A 21,506-nucleotide genomic window follows, 5' to 3' on the forward strand; every position below is an offset into this window, starting at 1 on the left:
CTACTTGGGGGATCAAGGGGTATGGCGAGAAAGCAGGAATGGGGTACTGAAGTTTCATGTTCAGCCATGAACTCATCGAATGGCGGTGCAGGCTAGAAGGGCTGAATGGCCTGCTCCTGCACCTATTTTCTATGTTTCTATGTTTCTATGAATCGAGCCGGGCCAGAATCAGTGAAATCGCCGACCAATGGGGAATACCCGGCCCATTTTGTAAAGAACAGCTTACCTGGATCTAATCAAGGAGATGGGCCTATTACCAGCCCATTACCCATGTACATAAAGACAATAGGAAAGCCTCACACCTCAGTACATCCCGACCCTGACACAATAGCCAGCCAGACGATTAGACACCGAGGTGCACAAGAAACAATGCTTTACATCCCCACCTCGATTCAAACAATGAGACATTGATTCAGTTTGGGCGCAAAAGGGCCGGAACTGAACCGGATATAAAGGCAAGAGCAAGAAGGACACACAGGCGGAGAAGGAGACGCACACAAGAAGGACACACACTCGGAAGGAGACACACTCAGACAGAGACAGAGACCTGACGACACCTCGAAGGAAGAGAGAGGGACTCAGCCTTGCAGCAGCTAAAACCTCCGAGGACGACTGGAGAAGCCCGATTTAAGGTGGGACCTACTATATCTGTGAAAAGGGAAACTGTGAGTATCACCCTGGAGTCTTTTCCCAACTGTCAGCTTGTGCTAGTTAGGTGTAAAGGAGGGAGTGGGGGATAGAGTGGGTGTAAGGATTTTAAATTTGTGTAAAACTTTTGAAGTGTCCGTTCCTCCCATAGACCTTTTCTTAGTTCAAGGTGGTTCAACAAGCCAGTGCGTCAACCTTGTATTTCACTTGGTCCGCACTTTGGGGGCTCGTACCAAATATGCATGTGTGTATTAGCCTTTGTGTTGTTTTAGCAATGTAACCTTGTTTAAACGCTCACCTGGGTTTTAATAAAGTAGGACTTACCTGAATTTTCCAGGAACATTTCTTGTCTTTTGCATCTCTGAGTGTTTTATTGTGGGAAGCTCACTATCCACCTAAATTCTGAGGTCAGAACCAGATAGGGGTACAGGACACCTCAAAAACGTCAAGGTTGCGATTGGATATAAGCGGCCGCAGACATATTGGTGGTATCAAACATATCACTAAGCTGTAATTGGATATAAGCAGCCTCAGTCATATTGGTGGTATCAAACATATCACTAAGCTGTAATTGGGTATAAGCAGGAAAAAGAAAAGGTCCACTGGTGATAGCAACTCAAATCACCATAGTCTGAAGGTTGCGCCCGGTCACCAGCAACCGTAGAAGGAAAAACCCCATCATATGTTTTTAATACTCCACAAGTGGTAGTTCAGGGGTGAAAAAGAAGCCATTTCTGGTTGCATTTGGAAAGTTGGGAATGGAGTCATAAAAGAGCAGTTCCCTGTTGCTGGACAATGGAGGAGATGTGATGAAGAAGAATGGCGCGATTGACTGTATCAAGCAGCGAGGTTAAGGAAAACAAGGAGGGTTATGCATCACAGAGAATGTCATTCATAACTTTGGACAGGCTAGCTCAGTGTTATGAGAAGGACATAAGGCAGATTGTAGGGATTCAAGCAGGGAGTTTGAGGAGAGTTGGGAACAGAGGTGGGAGGCAACAACCTTAGAAAGGGTGTGTTTTTGAGGGATGGGGTGATGAGATTGATTCTGAAATGAAGAGGGGTGTTGCCTGAAGAAAGGAAGTCATTAACAATGTTAGCTAGCAAGAGAGATAGCAGAGCAATTTGAGTGGTCAGGAGTTGAGTGGAGAAGGAAGCAAGGGTACCAGAAGTGAGATTCATATTAGAAATAACCTTATGGAAGGCGTGGGGAGAGAATGATCCTGGAGTTGTAGGAAGGTTTAGGAAGAGGAGAGGAGAACTAAATCTTATCTAACTCTGTGCTCGCTCCACAGAATAATCTGTACTATCAAGAGACTAGAATGCAAGTGGATCACACACACAATACCAGAAAACACACACAAAGCCAACACTACTGCAACAGAGTCACCTGTACTTCCACAACCTAGTCAGTCACCATTATCAGAAGACTCACGGAGGATAGAAAAGATAAACATTCCAGCAACTGGAGATGGTTTGGAGAGCCCAGTGGGGGTAGATCACCTCACTGCTGGCCCTCTCAGAGATTTGCAGCTCAGCAAATCCATACAAGGATGTTGAGCTGCAGTATGCAGACGACGCCTGTGTCTGCGCACATTCTGAGGCTGAACTCCAGGATATATTTGATGTATTCACTGAGGCATATGAAAGCATAGGCCTTACGCTCAACATTCGTAAGACAAAGGTCCTCCACCAGCCTGTCCTCACCACACAGCACTGCCCCCCAGTCATCAAGATTCATGGCGCGGCCCTCGACAACGTGGACCACTTCCCATACCTCGGGAGCCTCTTATCAACAAAGGCAGACGTTGCTGCGGAGATTCAACATCGCCTCCAGTGCGCCAGTGCAGCCTTTGGCCGTCTGAGGAAAAGAGTGTTCGAAGACCAGGCCCTCAAATCTACCACCAAGCTCATGGTCTACAGGGCTGTAATAATACCTGCCCTCCTGTATGGATCAGAGGCATGGATGAAATACAGAAGACACCTCAAGTCGCTGGAGATATATCACTAATGATGTCTCCACAAGATCCTGCAAATCCCCTGGGAGGACAGGGGCACCAACATCAGTGTCCTCGCCCAGGCTAACATCCCCAGCATTGAAGCATTGACCACACTCGATCAACTTCGCTGGGCAGACCACATAGTTTGCATGCCAGACACGAGACTCCCGAAGCAATTGCTCTATGCGGAGCTTCTTCATGGCAAACGAGCCAAAGGTGGGCAGCGGAAATGTTACAAGGACACCCTCAAAGCCTCCCTGATAAAGTGAGACATCACCACTGACACCTGGGAGTCCCTGGCTGAAGACCGCCTGAGGTGGAGAAAGTACATCCGGGAGGGCGTTGAGCTCTTCGAATCTCAACGCCACGAGCGTGAAGAGGTCAGGCGCAGGCAGCGGAAGGAGCATGCGACAAATCAGTCCCATCCCCCTTCCCCCAACGAATATCTGTCCCACCTGTAGCGGTCTGTGGCTCTCGTATTGGACTGTTCAGCCACTAAAGGACTCACTTTAGGAGTGGAAGCAAGTCTTCCTCGATTCCGAGGGACTGCCTATGATGATGGATGACAAGGAGAAAAAGGTGAAAGTATTTATTCACGGGTCTAAAATATTGTGCAATCATGAAACAGAAAGGGGGTTTATTTCTTCAGTTTGATATATAGAGAACAAAATATGAAAGTTTTCCTGAATTTAAGTTGGAGTTTGTCCCTTGTCTAGAATTAAACATTGTGGCTGGTGCTGTAGTTCTGTATCACGTGGTATTCATTAGCAATTTATCACAATATCAGTTAACCCAAAAGAAGTCAACATGTACCTTGCCTATCTTGCTACGTGTTCATGTTGCAGATGTGTGATTGTCAGTGGCATATTTTTTAACATCATCGTATCATTGGCATCTAGACATTACCTGGAATAAATTATTTGTCTTTGAGAGATTTAAAGTAGCAGATTGAGAAACACTCACTTCCTCACTTACTGGCCTACCCACCCCTGCCCCACCCCCAGGCTGTGTCAAAGTAGTTTCAGTAAAGTAGTAAAGTCACATGGAATACATTTCATGTTACCTATACCTGAAATAACAAAACATTTATTGCATGGAGCGATTTCCGGCAAAGGCTGTGTCACAATGTGTGAAGTCCTCTTAATCCAAGAGATGAGAGCTGACCTTAGCTCTGAGTTATAGCAATATAAACCACTTGTCTCTGTGTACAACCATTAATGGGATCAGTCAACCTAAAAACACTTCTCAGACCAAAGTAAACAGCTTAAAATACAAAATATATACAGGTATACTACAGCTCAGAAATCACCATTTTTTATATTAATATATGAACGCTTAGTAAATGAAGACATCCTTTGACTAGTACTATGGGCTCAATTTTCCCCAAGCCCGTTTTCTGGCATATTGCCAGAGTTAAGTCCGTTTTTCTAGGCCAGAAATACACCAGAAATATTTTGCCAAAGTTTCCCCGATGTATCATTCGAATTTGGCGCCACGCAGCGTGTCCAGTCGCCTCGGGGGGGGGGCGGGGGGCGGGGGGGGCGGGGGGCGACTGGCGGGCAGCGGTGGAGCCTGTTGTCTGCGCTAATAAATAAAGCCGCACCTTCTACACATGCACGGGAAAAAAAAGTTACATTTTTGACATCATTCAATGGACACGCATGCTCAGTACAGCTCAGATTTGGCAATCGGCCATTTTTAAAGAGCCAGTTGTATGTGTGAGAAGGAGTGCTGTGTGAGAGCATTGGGATTACTCTGCACTGGTGACCACCATAAGGTCTGGAGGCCAGTACAAAAAGAAATGGTAGGACCTTGGTCAAGTAGTTAGTGTAAGTAATATTTTCATTTATTCAATGGAATTGCAATTGTAAATGTGTCCAGCTGTATATGTCCCACCCAACAGAAAGACACCCTCTCTAAAAAGTTGCATTTTCATCTTTGCAGAGGAAGATGGCACATAATAAAAGGGAAAGAAATCAACAGGAGGAGGCCCGGCAAATCTGCACCCACTGACACCCTTGGAAGAGAGAGTCGCTGATTTGATGGGTCCTGCCTGGAAAAAAGCAATCAGTACTGCACAAGCTGGGCCCACACTTGAGGGAGAGGGTAAGTCCTGCAAATTCATCGTGGCCCTTCAACTCAACCTGCTGCCTGACCTGCGATGTGTGAGCCTACTCATGCCACCCACCCTGTCCCCTCCTCTGCTGCAAACCATTTGTCTGTTCTGTTATCTTTTGCAGAACTTGAGGCCAACCCTGATGATGCAGAAGTAGATTCAGACGCGGACGAGCCTGAAGAGCAGAGCATCTTCCAATCCATCCACAGGGGTGAAGGGATGGAGCTGGATGAAGCTCCCACTGTTGTACTGACTTTGGAGGAGGTGCCGCTCATGGAGGTGACAGCCTCTTCCTGACTAGTGCTTTAAGAATTGGTGGGACATTCCATGGTTTCATACCTTCCGAGGTTGCGGGTCCCAGTGATGTGGTGCAGCAAAGCACACCCAGGCCCCACCGTCCCAGGCTGCAGGTCCCAGTGTTGGGGTAAGAGAAGGAGAGCTCGGGTGTGTGTTGGTGGATCAATGATGGTAATGTCCTCTTCAAACTATTCTTGGTTGTCAGTGAATTGCAGTTTGGTCTGATCTAAGTGCTTTCTGCACGTTTGTCCTTTCAAAAGTTTGACAACACTCTATTCCCCTCTTTGGCTAAAACAGTGCCAGCAACCCATTTGGGACCATGACCGTAATTGAGAACAAACACAGGGTCATTAACCTCAATGTCACGCGATACAGTCACGCGAGCGTGGTACACGTTATGCCGGTGACGTCGAGTTTCTACATGATCATTGAGATCCAGGTGGACTAAGGAGAGCCTGGGTTTGAGTGCTCTCTTCATTAACAATTCCGCAGGGGGAGAGCAGTAAGTGAGTGGAGTCGCGTCCGGTAGCTGAGCAGAACCCGAGATAACCGGGTCTGCAGAGAACTGTCCGTCACGCATTTCAAACTCTGCTTCATAGTTTGGACTGCCCGTTCCGCTTGACGGGCTTAAACGTATGCGGGCTTAAACGGGGCAGACCAGACATGCTTGATGCCATTGTGGGTCATGAACTCTTTGAATTCTGAGCTGGTCAACGAAGGGTTCTCAATCATCACCCTCAACAAATCTCTCAAGAATACCAACGGCAGCCATAACCGTGTGAAAGTTAGTGATCTGTTACTCGTCGCCAATTGTTATGTTCAGAATAGCTCCACAAGACTGTATACTGTAAGCTCAAACTGTTGTAACTTTGGTCTCTTTAATGTAACTCGAGTGAGGAAGCAGCATGGTAGATTGTCTTTTATACCTGCTTGCCCGGGGTGTGCAGGTGACCCTTGGGTCTTCAACAGGTGCGCCCCCTGATGGTAAGTCTTACACGCTAGTAAAGTTTACATACATAACAGCTCCAAACAGTAAACATGTCCATGTGGAATAGTTGTCACTGAGCCCTCAGGCATCAGTAAAGCGTTCACGGATGAGCTGCTTGCGCAAGGCTCGATCAATTGTTAAAAGAGCACGATGGCCTGCCCTCCTCCACCGTCGTGCTCCGGCCTCAGGCATTTGCATATCGTCTTCATCGTCCATGTTGTCGTTGTCGTACATGTTGTCCCCCATGTCGTCGTCCTCGTCCTCCACCTCGTCCATGTCATCGTCCTTCACCTCGTCCTCCACCTTGTTGTCCTCCACGCCCTCATCCTCATCCTCATCTGCCTCCTCCGCCGCCGCCACCGCCGCCACTGCTGCCACTGCCACCTCTTCCTCATCCTCCATTTTCCAAATCATTATCATCAGCCACTCTCACCGCAGGTGGGCCTTCCACTACCAAGTGCTGCTGCCTGATGATGGCTAAATCATGCAACATGCAACACACAACAGTGAAAAATATGGAACGCTTCACAAATTTGCTTGTCATCCTTGCGATGGGGCCATGCTAATCTTCTCTGTATCGAATACAGAAAGTAGCATCCAGAATGGTCCAGGCATTGGAAACGCTGCTTAAATATGCCAATGGTCCTCTCAATGCTGTGCGTCGCAATGTGCGACATATTGTATTGACGGTCAGCTTCCGTCCGGGTTATGCGTAGGGGCGTCATGTGCCAGGTGGCGAGGCCGTACCCTTTATTTCCCAGTAGCCAGCTCTGCCCTTCTGGCTGCTGCTGAAACATGGCAGATATAACGCTGTTACGTAGGATGAACGTATCATGGGTGTTGCCAGGGTATCTTGCATTGACTGACATGATATGATGCATGTCATCACACACGAGCTGCACATTAATGGAGTGGAAGCCTTTTCTGTTCCTGTACATCTCGGAATCCTTCAAAGGTGCTCGCAAGGTGATGTGGGTACAATCAATGCAGCCCTGTACCTTTGGGAAGCCATCAATCCTGGAGAAGTCCACAGCCCTGTCATGGATTGCTTGGGTGGTCATGGGGAATTTTATGAAGTCATTCCTATGCGCGTACAGTGTAGCCGTGACCTGGCGAATGGAGACATGTGTTGCATGTTGAGAGATGGCTCACACATCCCCAGTTGTAGCTTGAAATGATCCAGAGGCATAGAATGAAAGTGCAGCTGTAACCTTCACTTCAACTGACAAAGCAGTCCTCCTGATGCTTCTAGGTTGCAGGTCTGCTTTGACCAACTGACAGATCTCAGATACAACTTCTTTGTGGAAACGCAGCCTTCTAACACAGTCTGCATCACTCAGGTGGCGGTACGAATGCCTGTCTTGATATACTCGAGGTGGGTAAGTCCTCCTGCCCAACACCCTACGGTTCTGATGTTCCTGATGAAATGAAGTCGAATCAATTGTCTCCTACGTAGCACCATGATGCAGATGGCTCGCACAAGGTATGGTATTATCAGTATTGCCCCCATACTTAAATTTAACCTTTGAAAGAAGCTCAAAATGGCAGGAAAGCAGGCAGCACAGGTTCGCAGTTGTATCTCTCCAAGTCTGTATGGATGGACCACACCCAAAGATTTTGTGACTTCTCCTCTCTCCTCCTCCTCCCCCTTGAATCTTGTGACTTCTTTCTCTCCCTCCCCGTCCCTGGGCTCCAAGCTTTCTGATCGGCACCTCTCTCTTTCTCTCTCTCTCTCTCTCCCTCTTAGTAGTAATCTCGGGATTACTACCAGTGCCACGTGATAGTCAGAGTAGGAATCGCAGGATAGCGCAGATGAATACGTGGCTTGAGCAGTGGTGCAGCAGGGAGGGATTCAAATTCCTGGGGCATTGGGACCGGTTCTGGGGGAGGTGGGACCAGTACAAACCGGACGGTCTGCACCTGGGCAGGACCGGAACCAATGTCCTAGGGGGAGTGTTTGCTTGTGCTGTTGGGGAGGATTTAAACTAATATGGCAGGGGGATGGGAACCAATGCAGGGAGACAGAGGGAAACAAAAAGAAGGCAAAAGCAAAAGACAGAAAGGAGATGAGGAAAAGTGGAGGGCAGAGAAACCCAAGGCAAAGAACAAAAAGGGCCACTGTACAGCAAAATTCTAAAAGGACAAAGGGTGTTAAAAAAAACAAACCTGAAGGCTTTGTGTCTTAATGCAAGGAGTAGCCGCAATAAGGTGGATGAATTAACTGTGCAAATAGATGTTAACAAATATGATGTGATTGGGATTACGGAGACGTGGCTCCAGGATGATCAGGGCTGGGAACTCAACATCCAGGGGTATTCAACATTCAGGAAGGATAGAATAAAAGGAAAAGGAGGTGGGGTAGCATTGCTGGTTAAAGAGGAGATTAATGCAATAGTTAGGAAAGACATTAGCTTGGATGATGTGGAATCTATATGGGTAGAGCTGCAGAACACCAAAGGGCAAAAAACGTTAGTAGGAGTTGTGTACAGACCTCCAAACAGTAGTAGGGATGTTGGGGAGGGCATCAAACAGGAAATTAGGGGTGCATGCAATAAAGGTGTAGCAGTTATAATGGGTGACTTTAATATGCACATAGATTGGGCTAGCCAAACTGGAAGCAATACGGTGGAGGAGGATTTCCTGGAGTGCATAAGGGATGGTTTTCTAGACCAATATGTCGAGGAACCAACTAGGGGGGAGGCCATCTTAGAATGGGTGTTGTGTAATGAGAGAGGATTAATTAGCAATCTCATTGTGCGAGGCCCCTTGGGGAAGAGTGACCATAATATGGTGGAATTCTGCATTAGGATGGAGAATGAAACAGTTAATTCAGAGACCATGGTCCAGAACTTAAAGAAGGGTAACTTTGAAGGTATGAGGCGTGAATTGGCTAGGATAGATTAGCGAATGATACTTAGGGGGTTGACTGTGGATGGGCAATGGAAGACATTTAGAGACCGCATGGATGAATTACAACAATTGTACATTCCTGTCTGGCGTAAAAATAAAAAAGGGAAGGTGGCTCAACCGTGGCTATCTAGGGAAATCAGGAATAGTATTAAAGCCAAGGAAGTGGCATACAAATTGGCCAGAAATAGCAGCGAACCCGGGGACTGAGAGAAATTTAGAACTCAGCAGAGGAGGACAAAGGGTTTGATTAGGGCAGGGAAAATGGAGTACGAGAAGAAGCTTGCAGGGAACATTAAGGCGGATTGCAAAAGTTTCTATAGGTATGTAAAGAGAAAAAGGTTAGTAAAGACAAATGTAGGTCCCCTGCAGTCAGAATCATGGGAAGTCATAACGGGGAACAAAGAAATGGCAGACCAATTGAACAAGTACTTTGGTTCGGTATTCACTAAGGAGGATACAAACAGCCTTCCGGATATAAAAGGGGTCAGAGGGTCTAGTAAGGAGGGGGAACTGAGGGAAATCTTTATTAGTCGGGAAATTGTGTTGGGGAAATTGATGGGATTGAAGGCCGATAAATCCCCAGGGCCTGATGGACTGCATCCCAGAGTACTTAAGGAGGTGGCCTTGGAAATAGCGGATGCATTGACAGTCATTTTCCAACATTCCATTGACTCTGGATCAGTTCCTATCGGGTGGAGGGTAGCCAATGTAACCCCACTTTTTAAAAAAGGAGGGAGAAAGAAAACAGGGAATTACAGACCGGTCAGCCTGACCTCAGTAGTGGGTAAAATGATGGAATCAATTATTAAGGATGTCATAGCAGCGCATTTGGGAAATGGTGACATGATAGGTCCAAGTCAGCATGGATTTGTGAAAGGGAAATCATGCTTGACAAATCTTCTGGAATTTTTTGAGGATGTTTCCAGTAAAGTGGACAAAGGAGAACCAGTTGATGTGGTATATTTGGACTTTCAGAAGGCTTTCGACAAGGTCCCACACAAGAGATTAATGTGCAAAGTTAAAGCACATGGGATTGGGGGTAGTGTGCTGATGTGGTTGAGAACTGGTTGTCAGATGGAAGCAAAGAGTAGGAGTAAACGGGTACTTTTCAGAATGGCAGGCAGTGACTAGTGGGGTGCCGCAAGGTTCTGTGCTGGGGCCCCAGCTGTTTACATTGTACATTAATGATTTAGACGAGGGGATTAAATGCAGTATCTCCAAATTTGCGGATGACACTAAGTTGGGTGGCAGTGTGAGCTGCGAGGAGAATGCTATTAGGCTGCAGAGTGACTTGGATAGGTTAGGTGAGTGGGCAAATGCATGGCAGATGAAGTATAATGTGGATAAATGTGAGGTTATCCACTTTGGTGGTAAAAACAGAGAGTCAGACTATTATCTGAATGGTGAGAGATTAGGAAAAGGGAAGGTGCAACGAGACCTGGGTGTCATGGTACATCAGTCATTGAAGGTTGGCATGCAGGTACAGCAGGCGGTTAAGAAAGCAAATGGCATGTTGGCCTTCATAGCGAGGGGATTTGAGTTCAGGGGCAGGGAGGTGTTGCTACAGTTGTACAGGGCCTTGGTGAGGCCACACCTGGAGTATTGTGTACAGTTTTGGTCTCCTAACTTGAGGAAGGACATTCTTGCTATTGAGGGAGTGCAGCGAAGATTCACCAGACTGATTCCCGGGATGGTGGGACTGACCTATCAAGAAAGATTGGATCAACTGGGCTTGTATTCACTGGAGTTCAGAAGAATGAGAGGGGACGTCATGGAAACGTTTAAAATTCTGACGGGTTTAAACAGGTTAGATGCAGGAAGAATGTTCCCAATGTTGGGTAAGTCCAGAACCAGGGGTCACAGTCTGAGGATAAGGGGTAAGCCCTTTAGGACTGAGATGAGGAGAAACTTCTTCACCCAGAGAGTGGTGAACCTGTGGAATTCTCTACCACAGAAAGTAGTTGAGGCCAATTCACTAAATATATTCAAAAGGGAGTTAGATGAAGTCCTTACTACTCGGGAGATCAAGGGTTATGGCGAGAAAGCAGGAAGTGGGTACTGAAGTTTCATGTTCAGCCATGAACTCATTGAATGGCGGTGCAGGCTAGAAGGGCTGAATGGCCTACTCCTGCACCTATTTTCTATGTCTATGTTTCTATGTTTCTTCTCCTCTCCCCTGCCCCCACCCCCACCCCCACCCCCCCAGCCTTTAGTAATTGGAGTCTTGTGACTTCTCTCCCTCCCGCCCTCCCCCTCCCCGGGCTCCAAGCCTTTTGATCAGCACCTCGTTCTCTCTCTCTCTCTCTCTCTCTCCTCCTCCCACAGCTTGTTTTGTAGTCGAACCCCGAGCCGCTGTGTTCGGGCGGAAGGCCGATTCTGTTGGCCAAACCTACGACCCTCCAGCTCTGCTTCAAGACGTTCGCTGGTGGTGTGTGAGTGAGTAAAAAAAGAGAAAACTTCTGAAATCCTACAAATTTACACTTCTATGTTGACAGGTTAAAAAAAAGTTGAACTTTATTATTGATTTTGACAGTGTTCTTGACTCACTCCAAAATCTTCGATTTAAAAAAATGGTATCTTTCTGCACAGATTTGTGAATGTGTGCCGGTTTTCTTAACTCACCAGAAGGTTTTTCGGGAGTGGCCAGATACGAGGTAAAAATGTTGGCCAAACTGCGAACAATTGAAAAAACCGGCGCAGACATGGTAATTGTAATTGTAATGATGAAATGATTTATTTAAATGTAGATCTGATGTATTGTAGTAGACTGGTAATTATTTAATCCAAATCTCAATCTTATTCAAGTTATTCGCAGATGGTAGATATAACCATGCATGCGATATGTATAACGTTTACGGTGATAATGACTAACATGGACTAACGAATTGTGGATTGTCTGTGTGTTGTGTTGTGCAATAATAATAAGATGATATGTGTCAGTAATGTGCTATCTGTTTTATCTGTAAAAGTACCTAGCAATAATCTTATGCCATGCCATGCTGTTGTCACCTTTGCAGAAGAAACTTTCAAAGAATAGGGCTGAGCAACGGCGCATGGTTGGCGGCCAAGATGAGTTTTGCGCCCTGACCGATCTGGAAGAGCGTGAGTTGGCACTGGTGGATGTCCACAACCGGTCGGCCACCCGTGCAGCATCTGAACCCGTTCTCCTGCCATGTGAGTAATATATAAACCATTGGGTAACTTAAAGTAATTTAATGCCATTCATTTCCGTACAATATATCGTTATGTAAATAATGATGGAATCATGAAATATCATTGTAATGCAACGCAGATTCTGTACTGTCATGATATTAATTATATTTGATGTCTGTCAGTATATTTATTGCAGTCGTGTTGTTCTCATCCATATGCTTGTGTAGCGTAAGCATTCCCATGTGACCTGAGCACCCACTTCTCTTCTAATTACCTGACTTATGTTTTCTAGTTCACCAGTTAGTGCAGGCCTTCCAGGAACCCCAGGCACCCCAGAATCCTGCTGTAGTATTCATTTCGAGAGGCAAGGAGGCAAGGGTGCTGCCCGTCTTGCTGCAGGTCCTCCTTGTTATGTTTAGAATAACTCCACAAGACTGAGTACTGTAAGCTTAAACTGATATGACCTCTTTAATAAAACTCCAGAGTGCCAAATGGCCGACAACCTTTTATACTCGCGTGCATGAGGTGTGCCGGTGACCCTTGGGCCTCCAACAGGTGCGCCCTCTGGTGGCAAGTCTTACACAGTTACAATGTTTACATAAATAACATCACTCCCCCACCCCCCCTCCCCCAAAGTCTTTGATACAAGTTATTTACCAGTTGAGGTGGTCCGGGGCCTTTTGCTACCTGGTTGAACGCCTGACTTCGAACCCTAGCATGGGTGAGTTGGTCGGGCCATTGCTGCACTGCAGCGCAGCTGGTCTGACTGGCCTGTTGGGCATGGTGGGTTCATCCTCTTGATTGACGGCGAGGTCGATTGCTGGTTGCATGTGTGTTGGTGGATCGATGATGGTGATGTCCTCTTCCCGTTGTTCCTGGTTGTCAGTGAAATGCAGTTTGGTCTTTCTGCATATTTGTCCATTACATAGTTTGACAAGAAACACTATTCCCCTCCTTGTCCAAGACAGTGTCAGCAATCCATTGGGGACCATGATGGTAATTAAGGACAAACACAGTGTCGTTTACATCAATGTCACAAGATACAGCCGCGCGATCGTGGTATATGTTTTGCCGGTGACGCCGGGTTGCCACATGAACATTAAAATCCGGGCGGACTAAGGAGAGCCTGATTTTGAGTGCTGTCTTCATTAACAATTCCGCCGGGGGAACCCCAGTAAGCGAGTGGGGTCGTGTCCGGTAGCTGAGCAGAAACCAAGATAAATGGGTCTGCAGGGAGCTGTCCATCACGCGTTTCAAGCTCTGCTTGATAGTTTGGACTGCCCGTTCCACTTGACCATTGGATGCAGCTTAAACGGGGCAGACCTGACATGCTTAATGCCATTGCAGGTCATAAACTCGCTGAATTCCGAGCTGGTGAAACACGGTCCATTGTCACTGACAAGACGTCAGACAAGCCATGGGTGGAGAACATGGCCCAGAGGCTTTCAATGGTGGCAGTGGACGTGCAGGATGACATGATTACACATACAATCCATTTAGAGTAAGCCTCCACTACGACGAAGAACATCTTTCCTCGAAGGGGGCCAGCGAAATCTATGTGGATCCTGGACCACGGTTTGGAGGGTCATGACCACAGACTCATTGGAGCCTCCCTTGGTGCATTGCTCATCTGTGAGCAAGTGTTACATTGGTGTACGCATGACTCCAAATCCGAGTCAATGCCGGGCCACCAAACGTGCGACCTGGCGATAACCTCCATCATGACAATGCCTGGGTGGGTACTGTGTAGGTCGCGTATAAACATTTCCCTGCCTTTTTTTGGCAAAACCATGCGATTACCCCATAAGAGACAATCCGATGGACATTCCATCTTTACATCGGTGAAACGGCTTGCATTTCCCCGGGAACAGCCAACCAGCTCCCATTGAGGACACAATTTTTTTACTAATGATAGCACAGGGTCCTGGCTAGTCCAGGTCCTGATCTAGCGAGTCGTGATGGGTGACCACTCGCTCTCAAAAACATCCATGATCATAAGCAAGTCTGCGGGTTGTGCCATTTCCAACCCGGTGAGGGGCAAGATAGCCGACTGAGGGCATCAGCACAGTTCTCTGTGCCTGGTCTGTGGCGGATAACACAGTCATAAGCGGACAATGTTAGTGCCCATCTTTGGATGCGGGATGAAGCATTGGCGTTTATATCTTTGCTCTCTGAAAACAATGAAATGAGCGGTTTGTGGTCGGTTTCAAGCTCGAACCCGAGTCCAAATAGGTATTGGTGCTTTTTCTTAACCCCGTATACGTATGCTAATGCCTCTTTCTCAACCATACTGTAGGCTCTTTCAGCCTTAGATAGACTTCTAGATGCATATGCAACCAGTTGCAGTTTGCCTGATACATTGGTTTGCTGCAACACACACCCGATCCCGTACGAAGATGCACCACAAGCTACATGGGTCATACAATACAAGTAACTTATTAGAACATAGCAGGTTTCTGACCTTCTCAAAGGCTGTGTCTTGAGATTTACCCCAAACCCAGTCATCACCCTTATGTAGCAACATGTGCAATGGTTCCAGCAAAGTGCTCAACCCGGGTAGAAAGTTTTCAAAATAGTTGAGGAATCCCAGGAATGAACGCAGCTCCGTCACATTCTGTGGTCTGCGTGCATTCTTGATGGCTTCCGTCTTGGAGTCCATGGGTCTGATGCCGTCTGCCACAATCTTTCTCCCCAAAAATTCGACCTCTGGCACCAGGAAAACATACTTGGAGCATTTCAGCCCGAGTCCCACTCTGTCTGGTTGACTTAGAACCTCTTCCAGGTTGTGCAGGTGTTCGATGGTGTCATGGCCGGTGATCAGGATGTCGTCTTGAAACACAACGGTGCGCGGAACCGATTTCAGCAGACTCTCCATGTTCCTCTGGAAAATGGCAGCAGCCGAGCGAATCCCAAAAGGGCATCTGTGGTAGAAAACAGTCCTTTGTGTGTGTTGATGCGCATCAATCTTTTTGAAGATTCAGCCAGCTCCTGTGTCATGTAAGCGGAGCTTAGATCCAATTTGGTGAACGACTTCCCCCCTGCTAACGTTGCAAATAGGTCATCCGCCTTGGGTAGTGGATACTGGTCTTGTAACGAGACTCGGTTGTTCGTTACCTTGTAGTCTCCACAGATTCTGACCGTGCCATCGCTTTTCAACACCGGAACAATTGGGCTGACCCACTCGTTGAACTCAACTAGCCTAGCGATATGATTCCTTCTTGTTGAAGTCTGTCCAGTTCGATCTTGACTTTCTCCCTCATCATATATGGAACCACTCGAGCCTTGTGATGAACAGGCCATGCATCAGGGACTAGATGGATCTGCACCTGGTTCAAATAGCAACAGAAATTTGCTCAGCACTTGAGCGCACGGGGCGTCATCCACTGAAGAAAGTGTTTTGATGTCATCTCAGTTCCATCGAATCTTTCCTAGCCAGCTTCTGCCGAACAGCATTAGGCCATTGCCTGGTACAATCCACAGTGATAAGTCATGCACAACTCCATCGTACGATACCTTCACTGCCACATTGCCAATGACTGGTATGAGCTCTTTGGTGTAAGTGTGCAGCTTTGTGTGAACCAGGCTTAGTTTTGGCCTGTGTGCCTTGTTGCCCCAGTTTCTCAAAAGCCTTCTGGCTTATAATTGACTGACTCGCCCCCGTGTCCAACTCCATGAAAACTGGAATGCCATTTAATTTGTCTTTCAGCATTATAGAGGGCTCTTGGTGGTGAAGGTGTGTACCCCATACACTTCTTCCTCACCTCGGGTTGAGTTGCCTCTCTTACTCCTTCTGCTTGATCCGCACCGGATCGACCATCTTCTGCCGACTCTGCCACGTGGTGAGTCACAGCACGTTTGCATATTCGCTGGAGGTGCCCCATTGTTTCGCAGCCTTTGCACACGTAGTGCTTGAATCGACATTGATGGGCTCTATGATTACCCCCGCAGCGCCAACATGGTGTTAATGGATTCGCATTCACGCCCCACGGCGGACTCTGAGTCATCCTAGATCTTGCAGCTACACAAGTATAGGCCCTGCCATGTACAGTTCTGCCTGCTAATGGCATTATTTTATGCACAGTACTTGCCGATGAGCTTCGATGCTGAGAAGATATCAGTTTAGTATTATCGTTCGTGGACATGAATGTCTGGGCTATCGTGATGGCCTTGTTCAGGTCTGGGGATTCAGGAGACAGCAGCTTGCGAAGAATGACCTCGTGGCCGATTCCAAACACAAAAAAGTCCCGCAGCATTTCCCCCAAACATCCAGCAAAATCGCAAGGTCCCGCAAGGCGTCTTAGGTCGGCGACATAGCTCGCCACGTCCTGACCCTCGGAGCGATGGTGCGTATAGAAGCAATACCTAACCATTAAGATGCTCTCCTTTGGCTTGAGGTGTTCCCGAACCAGCGTGCACAACTCTGCATATGTCTTTTCCGTTGGTTTCATCAATGCGTCGAGGAGGTGCGTGGAGAGGTAGTCGGGATGTCAGCGAGAGGCCTATAAAAGGCACAGCAGGGAGTCCGGGGCCCAGCATCGACGGGGTGCGTGGAGAGGCAGTCGGGATTTCGGTGAGAGGCCTATAAAAGGCACAGCAGGGAGTCCGGGGCCCAGCGTCGAGGAGGTGCATGGAGAGGCAGTCGGGACTTCGGTGAGAGGCCTATAAAAGGCACAGCAGGGAGTCCGGGGCCCAGCATCGAGGAGGTGCATGGAGAGGCAGTCGGAACTTCGGTGAGAGGCCTATAAAAGGCACAGCAGGAGGTTCGGGGCCCAGCATCGAGGAGGTGCATGGAGAGGCAGTCAGGACTTCGGTGAGAAGCCTATAAAAGGCACAGCAGGGAGTTCGGGGCCCAGCGTCGAGGAGGTGCATGGAGAGGCCGTCGGGACTTCGGTGAGAGGCCTATAAAAGGCACAGCAGGGAGTTCGGGGCCCAGCGTCGAGGGGGTGCGTGGAGAGGCAGTCGGGACTTCGGTGAGAGGCCTATAAAAGGCACAGCAGGGAGTTCGGGGCCCAGCGTCGAGGAGGTGCGTGGAGAGGCAGTCGGGACTTCGGTGAGAGGCCTATAAAAGGCACAGCAGGGAGTTCGGGGCCCAGCGTCGAGGAGGTGCGTGGAGAGGCAGTCGGGACTTCGGTGAGAGGCCTATAAAAGGCACAGCAGGGAGTTCGGGGCCCAGCGTCGAGGGGGTGCATGGAGAGGCAGTCGGAACTTCGGTGAGAGGCCTATAAAAGGCACAGCAGGGAGTTCGGGGCCCAGCGTCGAGGAGGTGCGTGGAGAGGCAGTCGGGACTTCGGTGAGAGGCCTATAAAAGGCACAGCAGTGAGTTCGGGGCCCAGCGTCGAGGAGGTGCATGGAGAGGCCAGCTGGTACAGCTACAGGGAGAAAGCAAAAAAGAAGTAGAAAGAAACAGAAAGGTGACGTCACAGCCAAGGGGGTAAGTGATTGGCTGGTGATTGGTGAGTAGTTTTTCTTTTTTCCCTTCTATAACAGTGAGTAAACTTTAGCATTGTTGTTGGCAATTTAAGTGTATCTAAGGGTTAAGTCATGGCAGGAGAGCTCGGTCACTTGATATGCTCCTCCTGTACCATGTGGGAACTCAGGGACACTTCTGGAGTCCCTGACGACTTCATGTGCGGGAAGTGTATCCGCCTGCAGCTCCTGGCGGTCCGCGTTGCGGAATTGGAGCTGAGGGTGGATTCACTCTGGAGCATCCACGATGCTGAGAATGACGTGAGGAGCACGTGTAGCGAGTTGGTCTTACCGCAGGTGAAGGGTCCACAGCCAGCTAGGGAATGGAAGACCAGCAGGAAGAGCAGTGCAAGGAAGGTAGTGCAGGGGTCCCCTGTGGTCATCCCCCTGCAAAACAGATACACCGTTTTGAGTACTGTTGAGGGGGATGACTCATCAGGGGAGGGCAGCAGCAGCCAAGTTCATGGCACCGTGGCTGGCTCTGCTGCACAGGAGGGCAGGAAAAAAAGTGGGAGAGCGATAGTGATAGGGGATTCGATTGTAAGGGGAATAGATAGGCGTTTCTGCAGCCGCAACCGAGACTCCAGGATGGTATGTTGCCTCCCTGGTGCAAGGGTCAAGGATGTCTCGGAGCAAGTGCAGGACATTCTGAAAAGGTAGGGTGAACAGCCAGTTGTCGTGGTGCACATTGGTACCAACGATATAGGTAAAAAAAGAGATGAGGTCCTACAAGACGAATTTAAGGAGCTAGGAGCTAAATTAAAACGTAGGACCTCAAAAGTAGTAATCTCAGGATTGCTACCAGTGCCACGTGCTAGTCAGAGTAGGAATCGCAGGATAGCTCAGATGAATATGTGGCTTGAGCAGTGGTGCAGCAGGGAGGGATTCAAATTCCTGGGGCATTGGAACCGTTCTCAGGAAGGTGGGACCAGTACAAACCGGACGGTCTGCACCTGGGCAGGACCGGAAACAATGTCCTAGGGGGAGTGTTTGCTCGTGCTGTTGGGGAGGAGTTAAACTAATATGGCAGGGGGATGGGAACCAATACAGGGAGACAGAGGGAAACAAAAAGGAGACAAAAGCAAAAGACAGAAAGGAGATGAGTAAAAGTGGAGGGCAGAGAAACCCAAGGCAAAAAACAAAAAGGGCCACTGAATATAAAGGAGCTGCAGGAGGGGTTAAAACTAAAAATCATGGTTCAAAAACTAGTATTAAAACACTCTACCTAAACGCGCGCAACATTCGAAATAAAATAAATGAGTTGACGGCACAAATCATTACAAATGGGTATCTGACGATTCGGAAAGATAGATAAGAAGGGAAAGGAGGTGGGGTAGCTCTGTTAATAAAGGATGATATCAGGGCAGTTGTGAGAGACGATATTGGCTCTAATGAACAAAATGTTGAATCATTGTGGGTGGAGATTAGAGATAGTAAAGGGAAAAAGTCACTGGTGGGTGTAGTTTATACGCCCCCAAATAATAACTTCACGGTGGGGAGGGCAATAATCAAGGGAATAATGGAGGCATGTGAAAAAGGAATGGCAGTAATCATGGGGAATTTTAACCTACATATCGATTGTCTGATCAAATCGCACGGGGTAGCCTAGTGGAGGAAATCATAGAATGCATACGGGATTGTTTCTTAAATCAGTATGTGACAGAACCTACAAGGGAGCAAGCTATCTTAGATCTGGTCCTGTGTAATGAGACGGGAATAATAAACGATCTCCTTGTAAAAGATCCTCTCGGAATGAGTGATCACAGTATGGTTGAATTTGTAATAAAGATTGAGGGTGAGGAAGTAGTGTCTCAAACGAGCGTACTATGCTTAAACAAAGGGGGCTACAGTGGGATGAGGGCAGAGTTGGTTAAAGTAGACTGGAAACACAGACTAAATGGTGACACAATTGAGGAACAGTGGAGGACTTTTAAGGAGCTCTTTCATAGTGCTCAACAAAAATATATTCCAGTGAAAAAGAAGGGCGGTAAGAGAAGAGATAACCAGCCGTGGATAACCAAGGAAATAAAGGAGAGTATCAAATTAAAAACCAATGCGTATAAGGTGGCTAAGGTTAGTGGCAAACTCGAAGATTGAGAAAATTTTAAACGACAGCAAAGTATGACTAAGAAAGCAATAAAGAAAGGAAAGATAGATTACGAAAGTAAACTTGCGCAAAACATAAAAACAGATAGTAAAAGCTTTAACCGATATAAAAAAAGGAAAAGAGTGACTAAAGTAAATGTTGGTCCTTCAGAAGATGAGAAGGGGGATTTAGTAATGGGAAATGTGGAAATGGCTGAGACCTTAAACAATTATTTTGCTTCGGTCTTCACAGTGGAAGACACAAAAACCATGCCAAAAATTGCTGGTCATGGGAATGTGGGAAGGGAGGACCTTGAGACAATCACTATCACGACGGAGGTAGTGCTGGACAGGCTAATGGGACTCAAGGTAGATAAGTCCCCTGGTCCTGATGAAATGCATCCCAGGGTATTAAAAGAGATGGCGGAAGTTATAGCAGATGCATTCGTTATAATCTACCAAAATTCTCTGGACTCTGGGGAGGTACCAGCGGATTAGAAAGCAACTAATGTAACGCTTCTGTTTAAAAAAGGGGGCAGACAAAAGGCAGGTAACTATAGGCCGGTTATTTTAACATCTGTGGTGGGGAAAATGCTTAAAACTATCATTAAGGAAGAAATAGCGGGACATCTAGATAGGAATACTGCAATCAAGCAGACGCAACATGGATTCATGAAGGGGAAATCATGTTTAACAAATTTACTAGAATTCTTTGAGGATATAACGAGCATGGTGGATAGAGGTGTACCGATGGATGTGGTGTATTTAGATTTCCAAAAGGCATTCGATAAGGTGCCACACAAAAGGTTACTGCAGAAGATAAAGGTACGCGGAGTCAGAGGAAATGTATTAGGATGGATCGAGAATTGGCTGGCGAACAGAAAGCAGAGAGTCGGGATAAATGGGTCCTTTTCAGGTTGGAAATCGGTGGTTAGTGGTGTGCCACAGGGATCGGTGCTGGGACCACCACTATTTACAATATACATAGATGACCTGGAGGAGGGGACAGAGTGTAGTGTAACAAAATTTACAGATGACACAAAGATTAGTCAGGAAGCGGGTTGTGTAGAGGACACAGAGAGGCTGCAAGGAGATTTGGATAGGTTAAGCGAATGGGCTCAGGTTTGGCAGATGGAATACAATGTCGGACAATGTGAAGTCATCCACCTTGGGGAAAAAAAACAGTAAAAGGGAATATTATTTGAATGGGGAGAAATTACAACATGCTGCGGTGCAGAGGGACCTGGGGGTCCTTGTGCATGAATCCCAAAAAGTTAGTTTGCAGGTACAGCAGGTAATCAGGAAGGCGAATGGAATGTTGGCCTTCATTGCAAGAGGGATGTAGTACAAAAGCAGGGAGGTCCTGCTACAACTGTACAGGGTATTGGTGAGGCCGCACCTGGAGTACTGCGTGTAGTTTTGGTCACCTTACTTAAGGAAGGATATACTAGCCTTGGAGTGGGTACAGAGACGATTCACTAGGCTGATTCCGGAGATGAGGGGGTTACCTTATGATGATAGATTGAGTAGACTGGGTCTTTATTCGCTGGAGTTCAGAAGGATGAGGGGTGATCTTATAGAAACATTTAAAATAATGAAAGGGATAGACAAGATAGAGGCAGAGAGGTTGTTTCCACTAGTTGGGAAGACTAGAACTAGGGGGCACAGCCTCAAAGTACGGGGAAGCCCATTTAAAACCGAATTGAGAAGGAATTTCTTCTCCAAGAGGGTTGCGAATCTGTGGAATTCTCTGCCCAGGGAAGCAGTTGAGTCTAGCTCATTGAATGTATTCAAATCACAGATAGATAGATTTTTAACCAACAAGTGAATTAAGGGTTATGGG

At 47.4% G+C, this 21,506-nt stretch overlaps 1 pseudogene; it reads right to left on the minus strand.

Moving 5' to 3' along the window:
- Positions 1-6,558: 6,558 nt before the first annotated feature.
- Positions 6,559-6,656, minus strand: LOC139252735 (U6 spliceosomal RNA; annotated as a pseudogene).
- Between the last annotated feature and the right edge of the window lie 14,850 nt (positions 6,657-21,506).

The sequence above is a fragment of the Pristiophorus japonicus genome, chromosome 2 (assembly GCF_044704955.1).
Source record: "Pristiophorus japonicus isolate sPriJap1 chromosome 2, sPriJap1.hap1, whole genome shotgun sequence".
Lineage (NCBI taxonomy): Eukaryota > Metazoa > Chordata > Chondrichthyes > Pristiophoridae > Pristiophorus > Pristiophorus japonicus.